Here is a 17,178-nt window from a genome sequence, read left to right on the forward strand (position 1 = left end):
GCACTAAAGAGACAAATAGGGATGATCACAATTTTGGGATGGAATATGAATTATTTAAAATAACTAAATATGAATTGATTACAGTAGTTTCATTATTAATTGTTAATTCATGGTAAAAGTCTAGGCCTGCAGCTCTCTCGTAGCCTGGTCCCAGATCTGTTTCTGCTCTTACATATGTTTGGCATGAGAATTCTATAAGGAGTTGGCATGAGAGCAAAAACATACTGGAATCCAGGCTGGCTCTCTCATACCAGGGTTGAAGAATGGTTGGTTAGGCCTACCTCTGCATTGGAGTCCCAGACGTGTAGTCTATGTCCAGCACTATGGCCTCTGGGTTACTGGGCAGGTAACAGCCTGGCTGGACCTGGATGTCCGACAGAGCCCTCAGACAGGCTCTCTTCCTCTCGTCTCCCTTAGGGATGGGCCTGATAAACAGCAACATCGTAAACAAGCACAGACTGAACTCTGTACCTGTAGCTCTGCTGGTTGTTCTACATCTATGTCTGTGTCCCAACTGGCACCCTATTCCTCACATATTGCACTAATTTTGACCACAGCCCTATATATATAATAGGATGCCATTTGGGATGTAACCCCTGTATGTGATGGTCCCTCAATGTACTAGGGTAGTCCCTCAGGTGAAGGGAGCAAAGGAAGGAGGGGAGACAGGAAGGGAAATAGTGAAGGGAGGGAGAGATGTTTTCCCCCCAGCTTGTTATAATTACCTCTCATTATCAGCCCTAATGAGGAAAGAGGAGAGCGAACTGAATCCCTCATAGGGGGTTTAAATGCTCCCTCTCTAATTCGACCTGTTCCTCTCATAAACACTAAACACTCCATCTGTAATCCAGCACTTATGGGCTTTCAGGACACCTTTTTGACCAGAGTCCTATGGGCCCTGGTTAGAAGTAGTACACTTATATTTAGGCAATAGGGGGCTATTTGGGATGCAGCCTTAGCCTACACTCAGGTAGTCAATTAATACACAGATGGGCAGGTAACTAAGGAGCTAATGGGACATAATGCTCCATGACACCAGTGTCATTCCAGATGGCTAAATAATCACATAGACACAGTGGATAATAATGGTTGAGCAGCAGCATTCAGGGACCACTAGACCATAACAGCAGTGGAACGTACCTATGGGAACAGGCCTGACAATGAACATTTAGGCCAATAGAGGAACTCATTAGCATTGTGGTTTAGGATGGTGTATGTGTGTAGGAGGTGTGTTTGTTGGGGCCTACTTGATGGCAGATACGTTGGTGATCTTATTGAAGAAGTCAAACTCTAACTGATAAAATTATTTAGCGGGACCGGTTAGAGCACCAGTGATCTCCTCGACCATCTGTTTGAGTAATTCCCCTATGTCAGCTACAAAGATCAAGAAAGAAGAGATGTTGTAAAAGTGTCTGTGTGTTTTGTGGCTGAACCACACAGAGAACCTGTCATCTTCTCGACCATTTATGTCAGCTACACAAAGGACAGCTTATTTACATTGTAACAAAGTGGGTCTTCCTTTTCATTCAGCCCAATCCTCCAGGTATTCTCCTTTGTCATACACACACACACATACAAAAGAGGGTATGTATGTGAGGGTCTCATGGTCTTTCTGGTGTCCCTCCTTGTCTAGGCAGATGGTCTTCATGTTCCAGATTAACTGGTGACAAAGCCGCTGAGACTTCTGAGCCGCCCACAGGATGTACTCCCTCACATAGCACATGTAGAACACACACGTAACGCACCTGGAACTACACACACGAGCACAAGCGCGCACACACACACACACACACACACACACACGTGTGCGCACAAGCACACACACCGCACAAACATGCACACACGCAAATGGTGTGTTTACCTTGTCATAGCGGAGGGCTTGAACTATTTGAGGAATGAAGAACAAGGCGGCATCCTGAAAATTAAAGGACAAAAATTAACAGATCAACTGTCATGTGTGTGTGTGTGTGTGTGTGTGTAATAGGGGAAAGGACAGCAGTTTGAGAGTTTCAGCTGTGAGATGTTTGGATATAGTGCAAGGCTTGACAATAACGCTTCTCCACTTCTATGGGACAAGTAAAAAATGTTTTGGGGGGCAAGGAGAATACAGATCTAAGTTGTCTGAATGGACAACAAAAAAATTCGGACAAAAACAATTACTCGATCAGAATTGGATCAGTGTTCTCCCAATTTCAGCAGAGCGCATCGAAGTAGAATAGTAACCTATTGTATTGACAGGCACGAGCAGTCTTTCATATGGTCATGAAAATCCTGGAAATGTAATGTGTGCATCACCTGCGTGTGTGTCAGTGGAAGAGGGCCATTGAGAGAGAGAGATTGCAGCAGGTAGCCTAAAATAATGACAGACTTACCCGATAGCCAATTCAAAACATATAGTACAATCATGCTAGCTACACTACCTAACCAGAAGTATGTGGACACCTGCTTGTCGAACATCTCATTCCAAAATCATGGGCATTAATATGGAGTTGGTTCCCCTTTGCTGCTAAAACAGCTTCCACTCTTCTGGGAAGGCTTTCCACTAGAGGTTGGAACATTGCTGCGGGTACATGCTTCCATTCAGCCACAGGAGCATTAGTGAGGTCGACACCGATGTTGGGCGATTAGGCCTGGCTCGCAGTTGGCGTTCCAATTCATCCCAAAGGTGTTCGATGAAGTTGAGGTCAGGGCTCTGTGCAGGCCAGTCAAGTTCATCCACACTGATCTCGACAAACCATTTCTGTATTAACCTTACTTTTTGCACGGGGGCATTGTCATACTGAAACAGGAAAGGGCCTTCCCCAATCTTTTGCCACGAAGTTGGAAGCACAGAATCATGTGGTGTAGCGTTAAGATTTCCCTTCACTGTGATGGGTTCTAAACTTGAAATATCCTTTTTACTGAGGAGAGAGGGGGATGCAGAATGTTCACATTCTGTCAGAACATATTGTTAGACATTACGTATCCTATGGAAAGGAAAAGGGCTACAGAAAAGGGCCACAGTCTGGTACAAGTCAACAGGACATCCGTGAGTTGGGGAGTTGTGTGCCGAGGTCAGGTCAGATGAAGTGAGAAAGAACAGACATCATTAAAGTCCTGTCTAGAAACAGATGTACTGGCTGTCCAGATGTGTAAGGAGGAGACTCAGTATAGGAGTAAGGTTTAAATACCAATGCTTTTGTAAATATGTCTATCTATGCAGCTGCGTGACCCAGTGGGTGAATAAACTTGGTAGAGAGCTTTTCTAGTTGTCCGTGAATTTTTTATTATGTTTATTTAGAAGCTAACAATTGGAACAAAGGGGCCTAGCCTGAATCATAAAAATCAGCCCCAGACCATTATTCCTCCTCAGTTGGCACTGTCACGTCTGCTCCCCCATCCCCCAGGGTGCCCTGCATCATGTGCTCCGATCATCCATTACATACACCTGCCTTTCCTCGTCACGCTCATCAGCGACATTGTACTCACCTGGACTCACTCATCACCTGTTATTACCTCCTATATTTGTCAGTTCCCCAGCTCTGTTCCCCGCTTCTGCATTGATTGTTTTTTGTATGCTAACGCTGTTCCTGTCTCGTTCCAACGCCACTTTTATATGTTTACATACCCTACATTACTCATCTCAAATGTATATACTGTACTCAATACCATCTACTGCATCTTGCCTATGCTGTTCTGTACCATCACTCATTCATAAATGTTTATGTATATATTCTTCATCCCTTTACACTTGTGTGTACAAGGTAGTTGTGAAATTGTTAGGTTAGATTACTCGTTGATTATTACTGCATTGTCGGAACTAGAAGCACAAGCATTTCGCTACACTCGCATTAACATCTGCTAACCATGTGTATGTGACAAATAACATTTGATTAAATGTTTGACTCCCCGTACCTGCTTAGTCTCTCCAGCGTCAACTCATGTGACAGGCACTATGCATACAGTTGGAACTATGCATTCATGCAGGTAGCTTTCTCCTGGCATCCACCATGCCCAGATTAGTCCGTTGGACAGCCAGATGGTGAAACGCAATCCATCATTCCAGAGAATGCGTTTCCACTGCTCCAGAGTCCAATGGCAGCAAGCTTTACACCACTTCAGCAGACACTTGGCATTGCACATGGGGATCTTAGGCTTGTGTGCAGCTGCTCGGCCATGGAAACCCATTTCATGAAGCTCCCGACGAACAGTTCTTGTTCTGGCATTGCTTCCAGAGGCAGTTTGGAACTCGGTAGTGAGTGTTGCAACTGAGGACAGATGATTTTTTACGCACTACACGCTTCAACACTAGGTGATCCCATTCTGTGAGCTTGTTGTTGCTCCTAGACTTTTCCACTTCACAATAACAGCACTTAGAGTTGACCGGGGCAGCTGTAACAGGGCAGAAATTTGACAAAGTGACTTGTTGGAAAGGTGGCATCCAATGACAGTATCATGGTGAAAGTCACTAAGCTCTTCAAAAAGGCCATTCTACTGCCAATGTTAATCTATGGCGATTGCATGGTTGTGTGATTGATTTTATACACCTGTCAGCAATGGGTGTGGCTGAAATAGCCAAATCCACTCATTTGAAAGGGTGTCCACATAATTTTGTACACATTGTGTATCTTGTAGTTAACTATTTAGCTATTTGCATGTTTTAATGTCATTGTTATGTCCTAAAAACACCGGCACTCGTTAATAATCATAATGGACTACACACAGTTGATGAAGTGGTAGGTACATTTTTACCTTTAACTTGGCAAGTCAGGTAAGAACAAATTCTTATTTTCAATGACGGCCTAGGAACAGCGGGTTAACTGCCTTGTTCAGGTGCAGAACGACATAATCTTACCTTGTCGACTCGGGGATTCGATCTTGCACCTTTCCGGTTACTAGTTGTCAAGTTGTCTAGGTGTTATAATTATTTCAGCTCTGCCCAAACTTGAAAACGGCTTGCTCAACACGTGAAGGATGCAAAGGGACAACTCAATTACTTTTTAGTGTTTTATTACGGTTTTGATGCCATTTGTTGAATATGTTAAAACAGTTGATTTGTTGAATAGAGTAGTTGAATGACAGAGGAATAAGGAATAGGTTGATAAACAGAGAATAAACATGCATTATTTTACACAAACAATGCATGACACAGCAACAACGCATAGCTTTGAATAAAGTAAACGTTTAAACAATTTAATCTAGTACTTCAAGCAATTACTTCTGCAGTCAGAAAATATCCACAAAAAATAAGTCACCACTCCTACCAGAGTTAAACATGTAAATTGTGCTAAGCACTGGATGCAACATAATAAATAATTCCAAACATTACATACCAGTTGCGTCTTTAGGGTTGAACGATGAGCTGTTTGTATGTTGAGGACCCAAGCAAAGCTAAGCCCAAACATTTTATACCCATGCTTACCTGCCAGGTGCACATGTAAAAGTAGTCCCTCCAGAAATCCTGGCTCAATTTTTTAGTTCCACCCGTGTTTTTGGGTTATCTGCCCTCTTGAGGCCTGGAGTTCTTTAAAGGAAGAACTGCCATTGTGCTCATGTTTTGAGTGTTCTGTTTCTTGACGCAACACCTCCCACTTGACCTCCTGGTTCTTGAACCTAAGGAGGTCACACGAACCTCGGTATTGGGGCAGGTTCGATTTCAGCTATCAGGTTTTACCTTCATCAACAGGAAGTAAAACAATGATGCGTGACATGCACATCTCTGACGATGCCCTTTTTGTCAATGTTGACACTGATGACTCTGGCTAGTTTGTAGTGACCCCTCCAGGCATTTTGGTAAGCCAGTAGGAAGCCTTCAGTCGACTGGTCACTGACAACATCTGTGTATAGCTCTGGATACCATTCAACAGAAGACAATCCACACCTTGAGCTTGGTTTTCTTTTTCACCTCGTCCTTGAATTCATACGGTCCAAATAAGTCCACTGTTGTGTACTCAAATGGTCTGGCTGGTGTTATTCGCTCGGATGGAAGGTCACTCATGATCTGTTGGCACTTTCTGGCCCTGGCCTTTCTGCACACCACACAGTTGTCAACTCTCTTTTTAGTCAGCTTCCGGCCTTTTATCACCCAGGCTTTCTTCCTCATCCGGAGGAGTGTGCCTGCTATTTCTTCATGGTTTGCACCATGGGCCTCTTGAGCTAGGAGAGTGGATATCCATGCCTCATATGGTAGAATTGGTACGGCAGTTTGTCCTCATCAAAGATCTGGAACCTTCCTCCACAAACTAAGAGCCCAGTCTTTTTATCTCTGTAAACAGCGAGTCTGTTGAGAGTGGTGTCTTGAAAGGTTATACCTTCTTGAGCTGCAAGGAACAAGTCTCTTATAGTGCATCTTCACACTCCCCGACAGTGAGTACAGCTTGTTTGGCTCTGGACCTCCAGTTTGTTGAAAGAGTGTCATCCCACTTTGGTTTATCTAAGGCTGAATTCTTGGTCAACATTTCTTTCCATCTCGTTGCGGCTCTCCAAACCCAGGCAATGACTCGGATCAGCCTGGTCAGACTGCTGAATTTCCTGATGTCAATCAGTTTGGTTACCGCAGAGCAGGCTGGTGATCTTCGGATCAGAGTCTTGGGTTCATCTGGGTTATTTTGCTGTGCATCGCTCTGGTTTCTCTTGACCTGCGCTCTGGTCAGTGCTGTCGAGAAAGCTTTCCTTCGAAGTTTGTTTATGCCTTGGCATACGCAGCGATTTCTTTGGCTGACTTGTGGCCACTCTTTCACAGGTTGCCTCAGGAATGCTGGTCCATCCTGCCAGATGGAATCTTCCTGGAGGTCTTCTGGGGCTGCCCTTCTTGTTATGATGTCAGCACTGTTCAGGCCTCCTGGGATCCACCACCAGTCTTCTACGGAAGTGGATTTCTGGATCTCTCCAACTCTATTCGCAAAGAAAGTTTGATATCCATAGCTGTCTCTCTGGATTGCTCCCAACACAGTTTGACTGTCCAGTAGATGGAGCCATCGTTCAATTTCTATTCGACTCTGCTTTTCAACATACTTTCGAAGTCGTGCTGCATAGACAGCACTGCAGATTTCAGCTTTTACTGGTTCTCCCTTTTGGTCCAATGGTGTGAGCTTTGCTTTCGATTCAACCAGTCTGACTTTGATGCCTTGCTGGGTCTCCCATCTTAAGTACACTACGGCTCCATAGCTCGTCACTTCCATCAGAGAATGTTATTCCCCAAGGTTTTCCAATCCAGTTGACTGGTGTGAGGCTTCTGTGAAAGGTGATTTGGCCAAGACGTGTGTATTCCTCAAAGAATTGGATGGCTTCTTCCCTCAAATTTTCAGACAAAGGTTGTCCCAAGTGTTTCGGGTCAGAGTTTTGCCTCCAGCTTCCTGAAACGCCTTTCTGACAAGAATGGCGCCCTTTTGTTTGGCAGGTGTGACGAGGCCTATTGGGTCATACAGGCTAGCTACCTGGCTCAGCAGTTCTCTTCTCGTCAGTGGGTTTGGAGTTTTCCCTCTCACCTCTTCATCAAGGAGATTTTGGCCGACTCATTTTCTTTTTCCTCTCTGAGAAATTGATTGAAGTCAAGAGGTACAGTTTATCCTCCTCAACAAGGTATCCAACTCCAAGGGCTTTATTGTCTCCTTTCCTCATTTGGTTTGGGAGAATGAGTGCTGTGCTTGACTGCGCTCCTTGTTCTCCTGGTACGATCTCCTGCCTCCCACATTGATCTGACCGGACCCAGGGCTTGAGGAAGAAGCCGCCTGCCTTCAGGATCTCTTCAACCCTTTTGGTGTTCTGGTCCAGCTTTTGCAAGTCATTATGGGAAGTCAGGATGTCATCGACATAGGTATCCTCTTCAAGGATCCTACGTTCCTCCTCCAGGTGAAAAAACATGGGCAGTTTGGCTGTCTCTCTCATAGCCAATTGCGCAATGCACCCTGCTGGTCAATCGCCAATGTTGACTCTGGTGATCGCATACTCTTCAATCTCTTCCTCCCCAGTGTCTCTCCAGAGAAATCTGTGGAGGTGCATCTCCAGGTCTTCCAACCACACAGAATTGTACATTTTCTTAATGTCTCCGAGGGCAGCATGGACGCCTCTCCTGAACCTGAGTAGTACTGCTCGGATGGGATTGAGGACATCAGGCCCTTTCAGCAGAAGGTCATTCATGCTGACCCCTCTAAACTTCTGACTGCTGTTCCATACCAGTCGCACAGGTGTTGTGAGAGAGTGCGGGTTTGGCGCCACCAAGTGACTGACATACCATACTGGCCCCTTCCAGCTGGCAATGAGCTCTTTGGTGAGTTTCTTCGCTGCTCTTCTCTCCACCATTTCATGGACTTGAGCTGTGTATGCTATTCTCCACTCTGGCTCTTTTTTGAGTTGCTTTTCTGTTCTCAAGAAGGTGGCTTCCACCCCACTCCTGTTGTCAGGAAGGGAACTTGGATCTTGAATCCAGGGGTATTTTGTGTCCCAGTGGGGTTCATCACTGTGAGCATCTGCTTTGATGTAGGTGAGGCCTTTCCTTATGATCTCCAGCTCTCTTTCCTCACTCAGAGTCATTTCCTAGCCTCCTGGTTGACAGTTGCCGCACCGGCATCCTCCACACTTTGGGTCGCAAGCTGCTCCAATGCTGTCCCATTTCCACCAATCCAAGAACTCTCTGCAAGCAACTGTGCCTTTGGTTTCAGCTGTGAACAGCTTAGCTATCTCTTGATACTTGACAGCGGTTGCTCTCATGGATCGAGCAAAATGTGTTTCAGACCTGTGTGCGGCTATATCCACTTCTTCAAACAGATCTGGATGTGCTCCACCAACAGTCTTTCCTAGCGGGCCTTCCCACAAGACAAGGTCTCCAATAACCTTCACTCTTTGCGGAGCAAGTCTTCCTTCGCGGTGGCTTATCAGTATCTCAATACTCTCCGGTCTACTCAGATCTCCTAGATTGACTTCTGGGAAGAACTTCTTGAGTTGCTCAGTTTTGATGACTCTGTGGACGTTGGCAATTTCATTCAAACCATAGCAGATAAGCTCATGAGCTCTTTCCGTGCTTATGGGGGTTTTGACCCTCACTGTGAGGAGATATCTTCTGGTTCTAACCTTCATGGCCATTCCTCCGACTCCATGAACGACTAAAGTAATGTTTTCACTTCGAAGATTTAATCTTCTGGCAGCTCTGTGAGTGATGTAGTTTGTGTCCGATGCCAAGTCGATCAGGGTTCCAATTTTTTGTCCTGCATTGGCAGTTACCTTGAGCAGCATTAGAATAACTGGCAATTCTTCTACTGCACTTGACTCGGTCACTCCCAGCTGATTCTTTTCGACACAGTTTGTTTTCGCAGTGATGTTGGTGAATGCTTTCTTGAATTTCTGCCATCTCCACACAAGCATATTTATTTTCTGGCTTTTCACTCACTCCCAGCTGCTCTAATTTTTCAAGAATTTCCTCCTGTGTTTTCAGGAATTTAAGAAGGTTCTCAAAGTGATTGTCCGGCGTGACATTATTCCTCGGGTTAACCATGAAGACAAGCCAATCTCGCTTGACGTTGTCAGGTAACTTGCCTTCTATGGATTTGATCACTAGAGGGTTGTTGATGGCTCCTGTGCCTCCAAGCTCTGTGAGATCATCCAGTGCCTTCTCTATAGTTTGGATCATGTCGATAACTTTCCTTGGCTGATTTGCTCTTAAAGCAGGAATTTTCTCCAGATCCTCAATTATCTCCAAGGCAATTGTAGACTTGTTTCCATACCTGTACTCAAGCACCCTGAACATGTCCTCAGCAGTATTGTACGTAGACAAACTGAGGTCTCTGCACATTCTCTCATCTACACTGTCAAGGATCTTCTTTACTTCGACTGAGCCTTTTGGTTCCCCCTGCTTCTGTAGACTCTCCCAGTCTCTCCTCCATCGATGGAAATTCCTTTTATACCCACTGAACCTGGGTAAACAGGTTGGTTTTATTCTCAGTGTCGGCTGTGGAGCTGGCACGGGCATCTGCGGCACTCTCCCTCTGTCTTTATCCTCTTCTGCAATTCTTTGGGCTGTGAGAAATCCTGCCCTCCTTGCTTCAAGGTTGTTTCTGAATGCTTTCAGATCCTTTACTCTGGCTTCTAGTCATTCTTTTTCTGCTACTGGAATCCACATCTCCCACTCTGCTAGGCTTGTGATTGCATCTTGGACTTGTGCCTTCGCACTATCCCACCGTAGCTCGAAGCCATCTCTATTTACAGCAGTAACAGGTATTAGAGCAACTCCATCACTGGCGGCCTCAGCTTTTTTGATTGCCGAATTCACCTTGTCCTCCCCGTATCTAGGCCATGGGTTGGACTGGATCATCCCCCTGACCTCATCCAATCGTACTTTGCATTCTTGGAATGTCTTCTCAAGTTCAGTCTGCTGCTGTTTGCTCAGGTCAGCTTCTTCACCCTCATCGGTTTCAGCTTCAATGTCTGCCAGAAGTCCAGCCCTGTATTCATAATTTGTCTCACTGACCTTCCTTGCCTCCGACGTGAGCTTCTTGAACTCCTCTCGCAGTTCGCTCTTAGTCATGTGTTTTGCACCTCTGCTAAGGAAGTTTGCTTGCTTGGTAAAAGCACTCTTAGCTAAAGTTCTTTCTTGCTTCAGCTCCTTCACGGTTTTCCTCTCTCTGCGACGACAGCTTTCCTGACTTCGGGCCGTTAATCCTTTTGTCTTCACTGCCACGTTGGTTATCAACTGTCAAGTTGTCTAGGTGTTGTAATTATTTCAGCTCTGCCCAAACTTGAAAACGGCTTGCTCAACACGTGAAGGATGCAAAGGGACAACTCAATTCCCTTTTAGTGTTTTATTACGGTTTTGATGCCATTTGTTGAATATGTTGAAACAGTTGATTTGTTGAATAGAGTAGTTGAATGACATAGGAATAAGGAATAGGAATAGGTTGATAAACAGAGAATAAACATGCATTATTTTACACAAACAATGCATGACAGCATAGCTTTGAATAAAGTAAACGTTTAAACAATTTAATCTAGTACTTCAAGCAATTACTTCTGCAGTCAGAAAATAAGTCACCACTCCTACCAGAGTTAAACATGTAAATTGTGCTAAGCACTGGATGCAACATAATAAATAATTCCAAACATTACATACCAGTTGCGTCTTTAGGGTTGAACAATAAGCTGTTTGTATGTTGAGGACCCAAGCAAAGCTAAGCCCAAACATTTTATACCCATGCTTACCTGCCAGGTGCGCATGTAAAAGTAGTCCCTCCAGAAATCCTGGCTCAATTTTTTAGTTCCACCCGTGTTTTTGGTTATCTGCTCTCTTGAGGCCTGGAGTTCTTTAAAGGAAGAGCTGCCATTGTCGAATACTTTAACCACTAGGCTATCTGCATCCCCAAGTCCTATTGTAAAACCGCCTCTCAAGCTCTCATTATTGGGAGTTTATTTTGTAAAGTGGTTCCTTGCACCATACAAAAATATTTTTTGTCACCTTTTTGGCCCATGATGTTACAGATCAGTCCTACTTGGCATGTGTGTGTTCGTGCATGCGTACCGGGGAGAAAGGAGCGCAGTACTTTTACCCCGTACTGAGCAGTGATGGGGTGCAGGGGGATAAGAGACAATTTCGTGGGGATAAGAGACAAGTAGGAGGATAAGAGACAATGCTGTGCAGCCGTATTCATCGACCTGGCCAAGGCTATCGACTCTGTCAATCACCACATTCTTATCGGCAGACTCAATAGTCTTGGTTTCTCAAATGACTGCCTCGCCTGGTTTACCAACTACTTCTCTGATAGAGTTCAGTGTGTCAAATCGGAGGGCCTGTTGTCCGGACCTCTAACAGTCTCTATGGGGGTGCCACAGGGTTAAATTCTTGGACCGACTCTCTTCTCTGTATACATCAATGATGTCGCTCTTGCTGCTGGTGATTCTCTGATCCACCTCTACGCAGACGACACCATTCTGTATACTTCTGGCCCTGCTTTGGACACTGTGCTAACTAATCTCCAGACGAGCTTCAATGCCATACAACTCTCCTTATGTGGCCTCCAACTACTCTTAAATGCAAGTAAAACTAAAAGCATGCTCTTCAACCGATCACTGCCCGCACCTGCCCGCCCGTCCAGCATCACTACTCTGGACGGTTCTGACCTAGAATATGTGGACAGCTACAAATTAATAGCTGTCTGGTTAGACTGTAAACTCTCCTTCCAGACCCAAATTAAACATCTTCAATCCAAAATTAAATCTAGAATCGGCTTCCTATTTCGCAACAATGCCTCCTTCACTCATGCTGCCAAACATACCCTCGTAAAACTGACTATCCTACCGATCCTCGACTTTGGCGATGTCATTTACAGAATAGCCTCCAACACTCTACCCAACAAATTGGATGCAGTCTATCACAGTGCCATCCGTTTTGTCACCAAAGCCCCATATACTACCCACCACTGCGACATGTATGCTCTCGTTGGCTGGCCATCACTTCATACTCGTCGCCAAACCCACTGGCTCCAGGTCATCTATAATTCTTTGCTAAGTAAAACCTTGCCTTATCTCAGTTCACTGGTCACCATAGCAGCACCCACCTTGAATTTACACATAAGATAGATCACGTTTAAGGATAGGTTTAGCCCCATTCTATTTCTCAGATATTTTACCTCCTTATGAGCCAGAATGCAGCCTGAGATCATCCAGCAGGGCACTGTTGACCATTCCAAATTCTAGGTTGAAAAGGAAAGACATTTGCCATTAGACTTTGGAATGGTCTGCCAGAGGAGATCAGGCTTGCCGATTCAGTGCCTCTTTTTATATCCCTGCTGAAGATATATTAAAAACATCTATATAAAAGTGTATGATTTCAATGTATTATTTGAATAGCTATTTTGTTACTTGTGTTGAAAAGAGTTATTATTATTATTATTATACCCATTTTGGGGGCTGGTTTTGCAGACAGAGATTAAGACTAATCCTGTAATAAAAAGCATGCACAATTGAGAATTTCCATTAAAATAGTTTTTTTGTCCAGGTCTCAGAAGAGGTGGTCTGGGTCTGGAGAAGTGAATGAGTAGGTTACTACTGTAAATCCACATATTTAACCTCTATGTGTTATCCTATGCTTATTGTGTCACCCGTACAACTTCTTGGTTATCATAAATTGAAAGTGATATTATTCCATCATTGTTTTGCCCGACCAAATTTCATAAGGCACAAAGTTGCCCAATCCCCCTGGCTGTGATGGTGCTAATGAGCCTCCGCCTCCAGAGGATCACTCACGAATGAAGTTTCCCCTATGTGCAAATCTCGGATCAGCTTCACCTCCTGCAATTCTAACCTTAACTGCTAAGTGGGGGAAAAGTTAAACTGACCCTAGATCAGCATCTAAGAACAACTTCACCACACACCCCAGAGGACCAGTGAGGAGAAGGGGAAAGGAACAAACAGCCATGGCCTGTCAGAGAGCATCACCTCTCCACTAACTGAGGGAATGGTGGAGCTGTTATGAACGGTAGTCCAGAGACGAGCCCTACCCCTTCAGAGTATCACCCCTCCCCCTTACGGGGGGGGGGGGCTCATTAGGCAGTTTACCAGGAAGGCCTATCCATGCAGAACTAAGTCACCAGAACAGACTGAACACGAGAGCTGTCTTCAACAGCAGTAATGACTCAAAACAACCCATAGACCAGTGTTTTCCCAATCGCGGTCCTACAGACCTTTAGGGGTGCACATTTTAGTTTTTGGCCTAGCACTATAAGACACTTGATTCAACTAATGAACTAATCATCAACCCTGGAGCTCAATCAGGTTTTTGTGCCCTACACCCTGGCCTTACTCCTGATCTTGGCTTCTACTTCTTCAATGTTTGCAGACCTGAAGGGAGAAGATTTTGTGTAAGTGCCAGTCTAGAGAGATGAGCACATGTCCGAGTGTACAAGTCATAGTCTCCTCAGTTTTTAATGTTTCTATGTGAAAATAAATCAACTGATCCAAGTGTAGTAAGTGCAGCCTGAGAGGGGCTATTGGATGCTCTCAGGCACAAGGTCTTTCTCTCTCACCTTGACGTCCTCAGGTATGTCACCCACAGCTGTTAGGTCCAAATGCACCAGACAAGTCACCTCCGCTACAATGGCCTCACTGTTCTTAAACCTGATGGATCCATAGATAGATTACATTTGAACATCTAAAAATACATACAGCCATATCACGGCATACCCACATCCAGGATTAAAGATGATAAAAAGGAGAAAGAATAAACCATAGCGAATAGAATATATTTCAGTGTGTGTGTTTTCATATTGGAGGTGTGTTTTTGAGCACACGTACGTTTATGCCTGTATGTGTGTGTATGTGCGTGTGTACCTTGCAGGCAGTTTCAGGGCCAAATAAGGAGCTATACTCCAGGCAAGGTTGTTGTTTCTGACTCAGGCTGATGTACTTGGACCTCCAGTTGGCAATGCTGGTCTCTACGGACTGTTCTGTAGTGATGGCCAACTCCAGCATGGACAGCGGGTTGTACCCGCATGTTCAATCTCACTGGCATAGAGAGAGAGGAAGCGAAAGAAAGGCACCATATTGACAGTACTTTCTTTGTACAAAATGAAAGTGTGGTCGGAAGTTAAGCTTAAAGAAGTGCTACCACATTTACATTTAGGTCATTTATCAAGTGACTTGAGCTAGGTAAGGCAACAACATCAAATCAAATTTTGTTTGTCAAAAACACGTATTTAGCAGATGTTGCGTGTGTAGCGAAATGCTTGTGTTTCTAGCTCCAACAGTGCAGTAATATCTAACAATTCATAACAATACACACAATCTAAAAGTAAAATAATGGAAATAAAGAACATGTAAATATTAGGATGAGCAATGTCAGAGTGGCATAGACTAAAACACAGTAAAAACATACAGTTAAGGTCAGAAGTTTACATACACTTAGGTTGGAGTCATTATTTATTGTTTTTCAACCACTCCACAAATTTTTGTTAACAAACTATAGTTTTGGCAAGTCGGTTAGGACATCTACTTTGTGCATGACAAGTCATTTTTCCAACAATTGTTTACAGACAGATTATTTCACTTATTCACTGTAGCACAATTCCAGTGGGTCAGAACTTTACATACAGTATGTCGAATGTGCCTTTAAACAGATAGAAAAATTCCCGAAAATTATGTCATGGCTTTAGAAGCTTCTGATAGGCTAATTGACATCATTTGAGTCAATTGGAAGTGTACCTGTGGATTAATTTCAAGGCCTACCTTCAAACTCAGTGCCTCTTTGCTTGACATCATGAGTAAATCAAAATAAATCAGCCAAGACTTCAGAAAACAATTGTAGACATTCACAATTCTGGTTCATCCTTGGGAGCAATTTCCAAACGCCTGAAGGTACCACCTTCATCTGTACAAACAATAGTATGCAAGTATAAACACCATGGCACCATGCAGCCGTCACACCACTCAGGAAGGAGACGCCTTCTATCTCCTAGAGATTAATTTACTTTGGTGCGAAAAGTGCAAATCAATCCCAGAACAACAGCAAAGGACCTTGTGAAGATGCTGGAGGAAACAGGTACAAAATTATCTATATCCACAGTAAAACAAGGTCTATATCAACATACTGTAACTTGAAAGGCCGATCAGCAAGGAAGAAGCCACTGCTCCAAAACTGCCATAAAAAAAACAGACTACGGTTTGCAACTGTACATGGGGACAAAGAATGCACTTTTTAGAGAATTTTCCTCTGGTCTGATGAAACAAAAATAGAATTGTTTGGCCAAAAGGACCATCGTTATGTTTGGAAGAAAAAGGGGGATGCTTGCAAGCCGAAGAACACCATCCCAACCGTGAAGCACAGGGGTGGAAGCATCATGTTGTGGGGGTGCTGTTGTGGGGTGCTGCAGGAGGGACTGGTGCACTACACAAAATAGATGGCATCATGAGGCAGGGAAAATTATGTCGATATATTGAAGCAACATCTTAAGACATCGGTCAGGAAGTTGAAACTTGGTCGCAAATGGGTCTTCCAAATGGACAATGACCCCAAGCATACTTCCAAAGTTGTGGCAAAATGGCTTAAGGACAACAAAGTCAAGGTATTGAAGTGGCCATCACAAAGACCTTAATTCTATAGACATTTTGTGTGCAGAACTGAAAAAGCGTGTGTGAGCAAGGAGGCCTACAATCCTGACTCGGTTACACCAGCTCTCTCATGAAGCTTGTGGAAGGCTACCCGAAATGTTTGACCCAAGTTAAACAATTTAAAAGCAATGCTACCAAATACTAATTGAGTGTATGTAAACTCCTGACCCACTGGGAATGTGATGAAAGAAATAAAAAGCTCAAATAAATGATTCTTTCTACTATTATTCTGACATTTCACATTCTTAAAATAAAGTGGTGATCCTAATTGACCTAAGACGGGGATTTTTAGATAAAATTTCAAGAATTGTGAAAAACTCAGTTGAAATGTATTTGGCTAAGGTGTATGTTAACTGTATGAGATGAGAAAAGTAAAAATATGTGAAGATTATGAAAGTGACTAGTGTTCCATTATTAAAGTGGCCAGTCATTTCTATGTACATAGGGTAGCAGCCTCTCAGGTGCAGGGTTATGTAACCGGGGGGAAGCCGCCTAGTGATGGCTATTGATGGCCTTGAGATATAATTATTTTTCAGTCTCATGGTCCCAGCTTTGATGCACCTGTGAACCGGCAGTGGCTTGGGTGGTTGCTTTCCTTGATGATCTTTTGGCTTTCCTGTGACATCGGGTGCTGTAAGTGACCTGGAGGGTAGGTCATTTGCCCCCAGTGATGCGTTGGGCAGACCGCACCACCCTCTGGAAAGCCCTGCAGTTGCGGGCTGTGCCGTTGCTGTACCAGGCGGTGATACAGCCCAGCAGGATGCTCTCAATTGTGCATCTGTTAAGGTTTGTGAGGGACTTAGGGGCCAAGCAAAATTTATTCAGCCTCCTGAGGTGAGGTGCTGTTGTGCCTTCTTCACCACACTGTGTGTGGGTGGACCATTTCAGATCATCAGTGATGTGTACTCCAAGGAACTTGAAGCTTTCTACCTGCTCGACTGTGGTCCCGTAGATGTGGATAGGGGCGTGCTCCCTCTGCTGTTTCCTGTGCACGATCTGCTCCTTTGTTTTGTCGACATTGAGTGAGGTTATTTTCCTGGCACCACACTCCCAGGGTCTCTTCTCTGTGGGCTGTCTCGTCATTGTTCGTAATCAGGTCTACTACTGTTG

The sequence above is a fragment of the Oncorhynchus mykiss genome, chromosome 3 (assembly GCF_057628025.1).
Source record: "Oncorhynchus mykiss isolate SJ-2025 chromosome 3, ASM5762802v1, whole genome shotgun sequence".
Classification (NCBI taxonomy): Eukaryota; Metazoa; Chordata; class Actinopteri; order Salmoniformes; family Salmonidae; genus Oncorhynchus; species Oncorhynchus mykiss.